Here is a 13,039-nt window from a genome sequence, read left to right on the forward strand (position 1 = left end):
AATACCCCTCCAAAAGCAGTAAGTCAGGCTTTGGGTGCTGGCCAGGTGCACCGCATGTGTCCCCTGGCCCTCCTCTGCCCCCATGAAATCAGCAGGAGGAAATACCCACCCCGCAAGCCAGAGGTGATGGAAGGGTGGGAGGGCCCCTCCCGGGGCTCTGGCTCTAGGATGACAAGGGAATGACTTGGCCCATCTCTGCATGCCCTAACCTCTCCCGAGATGGCACTGGTGAAACCACCCCACCATCCTCCTCCACAGTGGGGAGGAAGCTAGACTGAAGAGGGAGGCAGAGGACATGGCTCATCTGCCCAACTGAGGAAGACACAGGATGGGGGAGGTACAGAGAACCCTCAGCTCCCTCCATAACACACCAGGCTCTGCCTTCAGTCCTGTGTTCCCACTGATCCATCCGGGACCTGCAGACCCCAGACAACTGGCCTGGCCTCAGTTTCCTTATCTGTAACTCGAAGGGGATGGACCCTTTGTTCCTTTTAGCTCTGAAACCCTAGACTTCCCTGGAAGCTGGGTGATGGGCCAGAACCAAGAAAGGGCTGGGAAGACAAGACTCAGCCTTGGAACAGGGCAGCTTCAGAGCAGAGACTCAGAAGAAAACACAATGCTTCTAAATGGAACACCAACACCTCCACCCTCAGGCCAAGCCACGCACTCATCCATTCATTTCATTTTTTCTGAGCTCTTACCCTGTGCCAGGGACCGAGGCAGTACTGGAAAACGGCAGTGAGTCAGCCAGCCTTGGAGGTGCTCACAGCCTCATGAAAGTTGCCACCAAGTTTCAAGACTTGCCATCACAACCCCTATCCCCAAGGCCAGCCTTTAGAGGAAGCAGAACCTGGAAGAGTCACACAAACAGCAGGCAAAAGGGGAAGCCTGATGCACCCCCAAGAGAGTACCAAACCAAACTTGAGAGTCAGGAAAGTCCAGTTCAAATCCTGAGTCTGCTGCTGATTTGCTGTGTGACCTTGGACAAGCTTCTTTGGCCCTCTGGGCCTCAGTTTCCTCATCTGTCAAGAATGAGACCAGATCCAATCTTGGATCTGGTCTGTGCAGGACCTTCCAGCTCTGACAGCCTGGGCCTCCCGGACACAAGCCCTCAAACCCGGGATCACAGCCGGGATGCCTGCGGGAACCAGCAGCACTGCTGACCCCTGCGGGACCCTCAGATCCAGACAAGCTGAACTGACAGCCGGCCAACTCCGGGCGCTCCGCGGCTCGGGGTGCAAAGCCCAGCTGCTGGAGGCAAATGCCTGCTTCAACCTCAGGGATAAAATGGATATCCAAGTTGTCTCAGAGTTGGAACCTTTTATCTTGGGATGGGGTCAGAGGACCAGAAGGAAGCTCTGTGCATTCCCTGTGCCCCACTGTTTAGCACGGAGAAGTGGAGCCCTGCTCGCCCCATCTCTGCCGGATTTGAACCATAAACACAGCCCTTTTCTGAAGGGAAGGACTTAACACAAACCAGATGCAGCAGGGACTTTCCCCCACCCCCTCCTGGCCCTAAAATTAAACGTTCAGTGTCCCCTCTGCCAAAATTCACTTGAAGGCCAAGCCTTAAAGAGCCAGCACCTCCGGTTCTCACCCTCACACACTCTCAATCACATCCCCTCTTAAACAAAATGTCAAGGTCCCCAAATGCAAAGTGTGGATGGGCGGCCTCCCAGGAGTGCCCAGCAGCCCCTGCAGACCTGGGACTGATCACTGGGGAAGGAATGCTGACATCCTGCCCCCCTCCACCAGCCCAACAGGGACCAAAGTGCAGCCTCACAGGCGGGGATTTGCCCCAGGGGAGGGCATGGGCGGGGCTGGCAGACGAGCACAGCCATCCCATAGGGAGCAGGCCTGAGCAGCAGCCTGGTCCCGGGGGGCACGCTGGAGATTCCTGGAAGAGTTCATTTCCTGGACTTCAGTTTCCAGTCTCGAGAAAATGGAGTGAATCACAGGCATTTATTTAACTCTGATCTCATTCAAAGCAGTGATGACTCGGATAAAACCCATCTTAGGAGAACTGGACTCTTACTGGGCTTTGCGGGCTTCCCAGCTGCCAGGCAGGCGACTCCCTGGTCGTGAAAGTTCTCCTGGTCCTATCTGTTGTTGTTTCTCAGTTGCTCAGTAGTGTCCGACTCTGCGACCGCATGGATTGGAGCACGCCAGGCTCCAGGCTGTCCTTCACCATCTCCCGGAGTTTGCAAGTTCACGTCCGTTGAATCAGTGATGCCATCCAACCATCTCATCCTCTGGTCCTACGTGTATGTCCAATTCTGGCCGAAGGCCCAGACCATCCATCTACCTGCCTCCTCTCCTCCCCATGGCCCCTGGCCATGCTAGGACCACGCCCCAGCAATCAGCACTAATCAGCTTGCTCAGCACATCTAGTCTCCCCAACAAGCAGACACACACCCTGTTCTCAAGTTCAGGGGGCTGTGTCTTACCCACTCCATGTGCTTCATGGGACCCAACAGTGCACAGCACGCAGCAAAGTGCTCAGAACAGACAGTTAAATCTCACTGAGCTGCTATTCCTCAAGAAAAAGGGCAGGTGATGGCAGAAAAACATTTGGAGAGGGATGTTGCTGCAGACAGCAATTCTCTGACTTGCAAAAAAAAAGAAAAATGAGTACTATTTGTTTTTACGTATTTAATCCTACAACTTCAACACAGTCATTTTCACTTTTGTATGCTATCTTCCTGTTTACACAGATTTTTACAGTTGCAACCGATTACAATGTACATACTAGATGAAGTTCTCCTGCTTTCAACATCCTGTTGAGCATTTTATTCCTGTGTGATCATCCTAAATGTCACTTAAAGGCTGAAAAAATGTTCCACCACAATCATGTGTCAGGACGGTTTGTTAAATTCCTCCCCTGACGTGTGTGAGACACAGGAGCCTTCCCCTCTGCTCCTATGGACAGCACAGAGACTATTCTGAAGCCTTTCTTTGTTATAGTTGGACACTGCCCTCAGGACACAATCCTGGGGGTGGAATTACCCGGCCCAAGGGTAAGAACATTTCCATAGTTCTGCTATATAAACAAGCCCCAGATACTAACCCACAGGCTGCACCAATCCTTAAGACCTTCAGAAAAGACCACAAGCACGCACTGGACTAGAAGCTTTCCCTGATCGGATTCTCTTCTTACCTTTCGAAAGTTGAGTTGTTCTGACTGGAAGAGTTCATCTTCTCTGGGCCTACAGGTTCAGTGCTCTGGACATCCTTTTTCTTAAATCCTACCTCTAAGTTCCACCTCCTCTATACCCGTCCTTCTTGTAACCCCAGTCCGCTCTGACATCAGTAGACCTTGTAGCCCCCCTAAAGCTTTCCCTACAGACTCAGGCCCCCCATTTCTGAGGTCCCTGATCCCCTTCTACACTGTGACCCCCACAGTGCCACATCTCCCCTGCAAAACTCGTAGCCCCTCTGCTAGGCAGAAGGCTGCCAGAGGGTTTCTTGACCTACAGCTTCCAAGATGACCCCCTAAGGGTTTGGAGTCATTAGGGAATTGCCTGTTAAGCTGAGCCCTGTAGGCCTTCGAGCTTCCTGCAGCCGGGGCCCCTACCTCAAGGGGACAGTTTGAGTCTGGGCCAGCAAGCACACTGCTGCTGGCAGCCCCCCAGGCTGAAATGATCCAGGGCCACAACAATGAGGAGGCGTTTACACGGTCTAGGGCCAACCCAAACCCCTCCTGTCACACTGTCTGGAGGAAAGCTAGAATCCAGACAACAGCCTACAGTTAGAATTTGGCTCAACTGAGAGTTGAGGGCCAGAGGTCACTAAGGTGGACGGGGAGGGGAGGCGAGCAGAGCAGGATACACAATGCTGAAAAGCCCTCCCTCCACAGGAAGCCAAACAACAGGGCTGGCAGGTCACTGCAGGACACAGATGTTTGTGCTTAGTGGCCAGGACAGGGTGGGCCGCCTGTCTGGTACAGACACCCCCTCTGCAAGTCCAGGATGGAGAAAAGCAGCTTCCATCCACCATGATCACCACAACAGTTTTCACGCAGCCTTGCAGATAGCCCACCGGCCCACCTGCTCCAAAGCCAAAAACCGTCACAAGAGGAAACCAGAGGTTTTCTTCCCTGTCCCCTATAAATACTTCCCCTCTGGGCTTGGGGTCCAGAAGAGATGCCTGACTCACATTTGGGGGGGGGGGGCGGTTGTTGGGCAGCTAGTGAATTTGCAGTCTGTGAGGAGACAAAGCATCACCAATATGTCCCAGGGGAAGTGAAAGAGTTGAGCTTGTTTAGCTGAACACCTATCGTTCAGCCTGAAGCAACAACATTCCCAGGTCATCCTTCACAGAGGTCTCTAGCTTTGTCTAAAACTTGAGGGAGAAGCTTGCTAGAAATGCAGATTCCACAGCTCTGAGCCTAGAGTACTTGGTTCAGCAGGTCTAGGCAAGGCCCAGGAAGCTACAATTTTTATATGAATGCTAGATGGTCCACAGACCACCCTTTGGAATACAACCTTGGTGTGAAACGCTCCACTTGGATGGTAGAGGGTGGACGTGCCTGCAGGAACCAGAATTCTACAGGGAAGCCATGCCACATACGGTACCAACTACGTACAAAACCTTAACCTACTACAATGCTAAAATATATTAGCATTGGAGTAGTAAATGATCATTTAATAAGGTGTAAGTAGGAGGCCCTTCGGAGAAGGCAATGGCACCCCACTCCAGTACTCTTGCCTGGAAAATCCCATGGACAGAGGAGCCTGGTAGATAGCAGTCCATAGGGTTGCTAGGACACGACTAAGCGACTTCACTTTCACCTTTCACTTTCATACACTGGAGAAGGAAATGGCAACCCACTCCAGTGTTCTTGCCTGGAGAATCCCAGGGACAGGGGAGCCTGGTGGGCTGCCGTTTCTGGGGTTGCAGAGTTGGACATGACTGAAGCAACTTAGCAGCAGCAGCAGCAGCAGCAGGAGGCCCTTAATTGCTACCTGCCTCCACTCCTCACAGCATAGATCCTCTCTCTTCACAGAGCAAAGCACAAGCCATGGTCTCCTCAGGAGTCCCTCTCTCCCTCCCAATTACCGTGAATTGTAACTGGACCAGCCTTGACAGTTCACTGTGGTTTTCTGGGTGGGGAGAAGAAGAGGGTAGAGTGTCTAACCAACCAGACAGAATAAATCAATCCCAGCCTCTCCACGTGGCCACAAGCTAGAGCCTTACAAGGCTCCAGCAGGGAGCTCTTTACCCAAACAACTAGAACAGCAGCTGAGACATTCTGGCAGTGTCCCCCTTCAGGGCCTCCCCAAGGAAACGTCCCAACACCAAGATTCTCTGTGGTGGATCCCATGGTTCCAAAGTTCTGATCATCCACAGCCCCCAGACATCGGAAAACTCTCCCCAACTGTGTCAGATGAGCTGACCATAGGAAAAACAGCGCTAGGAACATCAAGCCTCCCCTAAGTGCACCTCCTCAAGGGCCTAACAATTCCACAGATGGGCAGCTCTAAGAAGCCACCATTTCAATATCACCTCTTCTTCCCATAAGAAGGGCAGCTACGGTCCTGCCCAAATCCCACCCAACTCAAAGGCAAGGCCAAAGTTGCAGGAAAAAGGAAGCTTCTGTGCACCACCTCCTCCATACCGAAAATAACACAACCATCCAGGTGAGTCCTACTGTGGGCACAGTACCAAGTGCTCCCAGTATATTCACCCATTTTGGCATCTGAAGCCACCTAAGACACTGAATAGAGTCAGACATGACTGAAGCAACTTTGCATGAGAAAGTGTTAGTTCTTGGAGTTCCTGGGGACTGAGGCCTCCATCCCTATTTGAGGTTAAGTCATTCCATGGGCAGACCTTCTTCTTCCTCTCACCGCAGTATTCAGAGCAGACACACAATTGCTCGGGTCACAGACGTCTCACTGTGGGTTGGAGGTGTCGGCCACCTCAGCCCAGCACCAGCACCCTGGCCAAGAGGTCAACAAGGGCCAGTCCAGATCAGGGAGCAGTCTCTCCTGCCACCGGGAGGCCCCCTCCTAAAGACGAGCTGTAGAGGAGAGGGTCACCTGGACCACAGGATACTTGGTTTAGAGAAGCGAACAGGGAAGTGAGAACCCGCATGGAGACAGCAGGCACAGGTTCTCATTTACGACTCGGCCTACTTCCCTTCAATTTCACCAAATACCCTGGCTCTTCTGACGAGCCTCACAGGAACTTGGGGAATGCGGTCAGGAGCCAGGACCGGGCAGAATCTTCGAGACACAGATTCCACTTCTTGATCGCTTGTCCCCCCGGCACTCAGCAGCCATACCCCTGGCCCTTAGGTCTCACCTGCCAAGGGGCAGCTACTGCTAAGTTGCCAATAGGCAACAGTATTTCACATGTTCCTCTCAAATGTTTAAATCCTGAGAGTTTCCCAGTCACCTTCTTATGTATCTAGCAGTAGATAAAAATGTTAGCGAGGCCTTGAGAACCTTAGAAATGTAAGTCTACAGCCAGACAGGCCAATGCCTGAGAAGATACTTTGGGTCCAAGGAAAACCAGGCACCCCCACCTCTGCCAGGTAGGGGTCCCCTAAGGATGGCCATTAAGGGGGGACTGTCGCAGATCAAACTCTTACCTGATAAGAGGCAACAGATTCACCACAGCAGCCCATCAAACCACACACTTCCACGCTCTCGGATGAGGGAATTCTAGGTGATCCTTATTTACTTCTTTGTATTTTGCTGTAGTTTTTAAATTTGCTGCAGTAAATACTACTTTTCATCTCAATTAGTTTAAAAAAATAGGTTGAGTATAACCTATAAAAGTACGAAACCACTTTGTTGTACACCTGAAACTGTACTTCAACAAAAAATAGCTGTATATTACGGATGGCACATTAAGCTAGCCTGCCCTTTCTATTTCTCTTATTATTTTTTAAATTTTATTTATTTTTAACTGAAGGATAATTGCTTTTCAATATTGTGTTGGTTTCCACCAAACATAAGCATGAATCAGCCATAGGTATACCTATGTCTCCTCCTTTTTGAACCTCCCTCCCACCTCCCGCCCCATCCCACCCCTCTAGTTTGTCACAGCACAGAAATACAGACTGCGTCACAAATCTGCACGTCACCCTTGCACAGGGATCACGCTAATCTACTCTGTATCGTTCTAATTTTAGTATATGTGCTGCCAAAGCGAGCACCATTTTATTTTTTATTAGTCTGCCTTTTAAAGGCAACTGATTAGTATGTAAAAGCACTTATAGAAATGATCATCTCTTTTGACCAATTTACTCAGCTCCTAGATATTATCCTAAAATGCAGGAAAAGGTCCACAGTGAAAGGAGTATTTATAAAGGAATTATCTATGAGAGCTCAAAGCTGGACACTATGAAAATGCCCAGGGATGGGAGAATTAAGAAGAGCAGTTTGTCACCTGGCGGAACAGTCGGGCAGCCAGACGAGGTCCAGGCCCAGGCCTGACTAGACAGCCTCATCCCCGCTCTGCAGCCAAGAGCCAGGGGCCAGGAGCACCTTGTTGAACAGACCACCAAGTGCTTCCAGAAGACAGCTTTGGCCTCAATGGCTCTCCTTCTAAAGAGGTGGTGTGAGCCAAACTCTTTGGCCTCAGACAACCCAGCACTTGCAAGCACAAGCTCTCTTCTCAGAAAAGCCTCCGAAAACCTCTGAACACGGCCCAGGAGTCCACACTGACCGCCCTCGAGCCCCTGTCAGACAAGTGCAAGGGAGTTTCCAGGAAACGCTGACGAGCGTCTCCAAGGACCGGGGCCTCGCTCAGGCTGCAGTTCTAGAAACAGTGGAACCAGCTTTCATTCCGCCGCTCCCCACAGAAGTGCCTTCACACCAGTGTGATTTAACATCCTGCCTTTGACTCTACCGCAGGTTGATTTAAGAACCGATATACAAAAAGGTCCCTGTGAGCTCCATGAAACTAACACTGATGGCATCGTCCAGCACATTCTCTCCTAAAATGGACAAGCCCTTGGTGCTCGGTGCTCACGCTAAGAGACAAGGTGTCTCTTTCCCACGAACCAGTGCACTTCCCTTTATTAGGAAGTCGCTGATAATTCCCATTTCTTCTTTTGTTTTAGCTACTGGGAAGGTCAAAACTAGGGTCAGTGCTGACTTACAAAAACTAAGTTCTTTTAACATTATTTTCTCAATCACCTCACCCACCTACCGCCACCCTGACAAAGCTCTGGATCTTCTTTTTTTTTTTTGGAGGATGGTTGATTTTAAATGTTGTGTTAATTTCAGGTAGACAACAAAGTGAATCAGTTATACTTGTGCATATATCCACTCTTTCTTAGATTCTTTTCCCATATAGGTCATTACAGAGTACAGAGTAGAGTTCCCTGCGCTACACTTGCATTAAGTTGTTTTTTAATTGGAGGATAATTACTTTACAATATTGTGCTGGTTTCTGCCATACATCTTCAAGAATCGGCCACAGGCATACATATATCCCCTCCCTCGTGAACCGCCCTCCCATCTCCCACTCCATCCCTATCCCTCTAGGATGTCACAGAGCACTGGGTTCACGCTTTCCTCAAATGCTTTTTGGAAAAAGAGGCAGGAAAGTACAAATAAATATGTATTCATGAAACAGTCTGTATACTTGGATCTCACTTGCTCCAGGGAAGGAAGATAAAGGCTGTGTGGCTATGTATAAAAAAAAAAGTATCTTTGATAAAAATGCCAAGTGGGGAAATATAAAAGTAAACTAAATTATAGATCCACTGCGACTACCGTTATCAAAATAACACAAGCATGAGGATAAAAACAAAAATGGTTTCTCAAAATTTAAGTAGATGTGTTTAGGTGAAAGGGTTAAAGTGGTCATTCACCGCTCCCCCGAAGTCATTTACCTTCTCAGATGGAAATAGAGGTCCATGGAGGTGAAGCAAGTAGGCAAGTGAGAAACTAGAAAAGCCAAGCTCCCCTGGCCTTTTCAGTGTTATCCCCAGGCTGCCCCAAGGAGGGAGGAACAGGCTCCAGCCCCCATCTGGATTCTGAGGGACTGGAACCCAGTAGACGATGGTCTGCATTTAGTAGGGTCTTGAGGAAGATGCCTCGTGCTCTGATGCTAGTCCTCACCTGGCAGTCAGTGGACAAGTTCTGCACATTCCCCCATAAGAACAATGAATTGCACACATGGGCGGTAGGGAGGCAAGGGCCCTGAGTCACAAGCCCAGACCTCCAAAAATGTATCTAAGACTCAATTGGCAAACTAGTGACCCCTAATCCTTCCAGTGTGCAATCAAATCCAGGTTTCCTCATCCACCCTCGGAAACCACCCCTACACCTGACCAACAGACATCCACAAACAGCCTGAACTTCCCCAAAGCCCTCAAGCACACAGCATCTGTCTAGCCTACATGCCAGGACTACAAGGTCCCAGGTGTAGCTGGTGCCCTGTCAATGTGAGGTGAGCGGCCTGCAGATATGACAGTTCAGCCCTGCTGAGTACCATGGTTTGGCCAAGTGGAACAGAGGCTTTCTCCTTGCCTCTGCTGAAGTCAGGATCCCGAGGGCTACCAGAATGGCATGTGGCTGCCTCTTCTGCCTCCATCTAATGACAACAGCCCACTTCAGGCAGAGAAGTATCAGTGGTCCATGAGGGGCAGAAGCAGGGTCCTGCTCAGCCCTGGATGGCAAGCAGGACTTCGGAGCAGGCTGACTCATCACCTTGCAGGTGGAGTGAGCTCATTCCTTCCAGGGCATCCTTGGAACTGGAAACCCACAGCAGAGATGGTTCCCATGGCAACAGGCCAGCACCTCCTCCATAGCCGCCTTCCTTGGAGCACCACTCGTCTGTGCCCACGGGTCACTTAACCAACTCTCTCCCTGCTTATATTCTTAGAACACAGAGGAAGAAAAGACCTTGAAGGGCCAGTGCCCTCCTTCCTCCATGTCCTTCCCATCTCATTTCTTTTAGGGTTAGCTGAATACCTCAACGAGAAGGTTTTTGTTTTGTATTGCTTTTTGGCCATGCCACATGGCTTGTGGGATTTGTTCCCCAACCAGGGACTGAACCCCGGCCCTCAACAGCGAAAGCACGAAGTTCTAATCGCTGGACCACCAGGGAATTCCCCCCATTTCCATTTCAGTAGACCCAAACACATTTAAGACCAGGTAACTCCCAACCTAACAGTTCATTCCTTCTTTGGAAAGTATGACAACTACAAATTCTGAGCTTGGCTCCATTTCCACTCAACTTCTCCCAAGTCCTGCTCCTCCAAGCCCTGGGGCCCACTCAACACACCAAGTCCAGCACAGCCTCTTCCAGCCTGGTGACTGCTCTAAACAGCCAGCTTCCTTCAAATACTCCTCTGACGCGGTTCCCCCAGCTCCCCTGCCCTGTTCCCAAACCTCCGCTGGAGAGTACATTGGTCTCTAACCCTCGCAGCATACATTGTCCAGTTCAGACAGGCCCGGAGCCCGCTACTGCCCCCACAGACCTTCTGGGCTCACCGTCACCCACCCCCAGGCCTCTTCGCCTCTAGCTGCGCCCCGCCCCACCTCACACTCATTCCCCGCCCTTCCCTTCCCAGAACTTGACACTCACTGTCTCATGTTTTTGGTCACACTCTGCCTGGTCCACCTCCCCCACTCTCGGCCACCACCCCCCTCGCCTGACTCACTCTTATATATTCTAGATTTAAATTTTAGCTCACAGCATCACCTCCTGCGGGAGGTCTTACTGGTTTCCTCAAAGGCAGCCTGGGGCCTTCCTTGCGCGCCCTTCGCTGTAGAGGCTGTGACATCCTTGAACATGACAGGGAAATGCTAGGTCTCTCACTCAACTGGCCTCTTCAGAGACACACATTCTGCATCATCTGGCCGTGATCGGAAAAGAGCAAGTGCTTAACATCTCTTAAATCCAGGTGGCAAGCACCTGGGTATCTGTTTTACTATCCTGTACTTTAAAAGCATTTGCATGCCGTTTAAAAAAAGACAGACCTCATAATAAATACGAATTGAGTGGATGAACTATTGCTGGCTGCGCTGCCTTTAGCCGCAGTGTATGTGTCTGAACATCTCATGGACCTGCTGAACTCATCCTCAGGAACTTTCTTCGCACTCTGGGGCTGGAGCCCAATGCCACATGGCCCAGTGCAGTCAGGTCAAACCTTCAAATAAGCACCTGCAGCATGCCTGGCACAGCAGTGACATGAGAGCGAGTCCTTATTAGTCCTACAGTAGCATCTCATCTCCATGTGTCCTTTTCCTCTCGAGAAGTTCTTAGCAGTTCATCCTAGCGTGCAAATCTCACTGTAACGTGTCCCAGGTGGCTACATATGACCAGCAGGTTCCACTGCTAATTGCTGAAGCTGGGTAATGGGTACACGGGGACTCATTATACTCTTCCCTATTCTTGTACTTGAATTTTCCATATGAAGATTCTATTTTAATTCATTCATTCATGCAACTAACATTCCTTCAGTGCCCATCACATGCCAGGAAACATGGATAAAGAGAGAAATAAGAAACAACCCCTGCCCCTATGAATTGATAACTTTATTAAATTCTAAATTATTTGCTATCCCTCCCTGGCAGTTAAAAGCCTAATGGCACTTTTAACATGAAGACAGGGGAGACTTCTCCACAAGAACAAGTACCTAATGAGGGGCTTTCTGGGCCCTGTGTCTCCTGGGCTTACCTTCCCAGCCCTGCCAATTCCATCTGCATTTGAAGTCTTCCCCATACAAGGGGCTCCCCTCATTAAGAAAGTGGCTTCAGGAGACCAAGGGTAGGCCTCAGGGTCTCACTCCTCAACAGAAAGTCATGCCAGCCATGCCGGGATCCCTGCAACTTAAAGGCAACCTCCCCTCAAAGGGCAAGGTGCCAACACCCTCATTCTATCATTACGACTCTTCCTTGAGTCCACTTGGTGTCAGGTGCTAGGCCAAGGGACAGAAATAAAAGCCATGGGGAGGTCCCTGACCTCAAGGGAATCATGTATGGTCTTACTGACTGGAAATCCTTGGATTCAAGTCCCAGCTCTGCCCCTTGCTAGCTGTAGGACCTCGGATGAACAACTAAACCTCGCTGGGCCTCAGTTTTCCCATCTATAAAATGGGGGTATTAGTGCCCACCTCACAAAGTTGTTGTGAGGAATATATGGGTTAGTACATGGGAAGTCCTTGTTCCAGTGCTTACAAGTAAAAAGCTAAGGACAGTGTGAGGCACAGCATTAGAAGAGTTAATGCATATAGCTCTCACAGTATTATCACATCATTATTATTATTATTCACCAGGCTCCCACAGCCCCTATTAACAAGTTCCAATGACAATGGGCACTGAAACTCTCTGAAAAGAAGGAATCACAGAACCAGGCCAGATGCGAGGGACAGGCTCCGACTGGCTTCTGGCTGCCTGTGTATCACGTGTTCTCCTGCCTGAGTTTTTCTGAGCAATGCCTCGGCCACAGCCTCATGAGTAAGAGGTGCCCATGAGCCTGTAAACGCTTTCCATCTGGCCTCTTTTCTCAGAAGACACCAGCAAGGCGCCTTCATGAGGGAGACACACAGCCCACCTGGACCCAGGATACTCTAGCCTGGCTGGGAAGCGTTTTATTGTTATTGTTGTCTGACAAGGGTTCTGTTCGGCTGCCACTCTCTGCTCATGCTGGGTTTCAGTGGACATGGGCACTTGGGTCCACAGACCTGGGCATTAACCCCCATCTGCCGTAAACTAGTCTCAGCGCAGTCTCTGACTTTGCAGGGTTTTGATTCCCTGGCCTGTAAACAGGGCTGATACCTCCTACCTTGTTGTTAGGATGAAATAAGATTCAGGATGTGTAACAGCCAACACAGTAGCTGCAACAAACAGGGAAACACGACCGTGGCTGTTCCAGAGGGTGGGAGCCTGGAGCCCCCTACAGACACAGGAGCAGCCCAACCCTGACACAGCCCTGTGCCAGGGCAGCCTGCAAAGGCAACCTTGCACCCCGAGAAAGGCAAAGAAAGCCATCCCTCTGGCGAAGCCTACCTCCCAAGACCATCCTCAGGCGTGGCCAGTGCCTGGGGTGCCACTGCGGGGCAGGAGGGAGA

At 50.4% G+C, this 13,039-nt stretch overlaps 1 protein-coding gene and 1 non-coding gene across 5 annotated transcripts in view; both read right to left on the reverse strand.

Moving 5' to 3' along the window:
- ACTN1 (actinin alpha 1) overlaps positions 1-13,039 on the reverse strand; it is a 97,963-nt gene that overhangs the window by 68,078 nt on the left and 16,846 nt on the right. The window lies entirely within an intron of this gene.
- Positions 7,059-7,165, reverse strand: LOC128054872 (U6 spliceosomal RNA). The gene has a single exon (XR_008200024.1). It is a non-coding gene; the product is annotated as a U6 spliceosomal RNA (small nuclear RNA).

Source organism: Budorcas taxicolor, chromosome 10 (genome assembly GCF_023091745.1).
Source record: "Budorcas taxicolor isolate Tak-1 chromosome 10, Takin1.1, whole genome shotgun sequence".
In the NCBI taxonomy this organism is placed as follows: Eukaryota; Metazoa; Chordata; class Mammalia; order Artiodactyla; family Bovidae; genus Budorcas; species Budorcas taxicolor.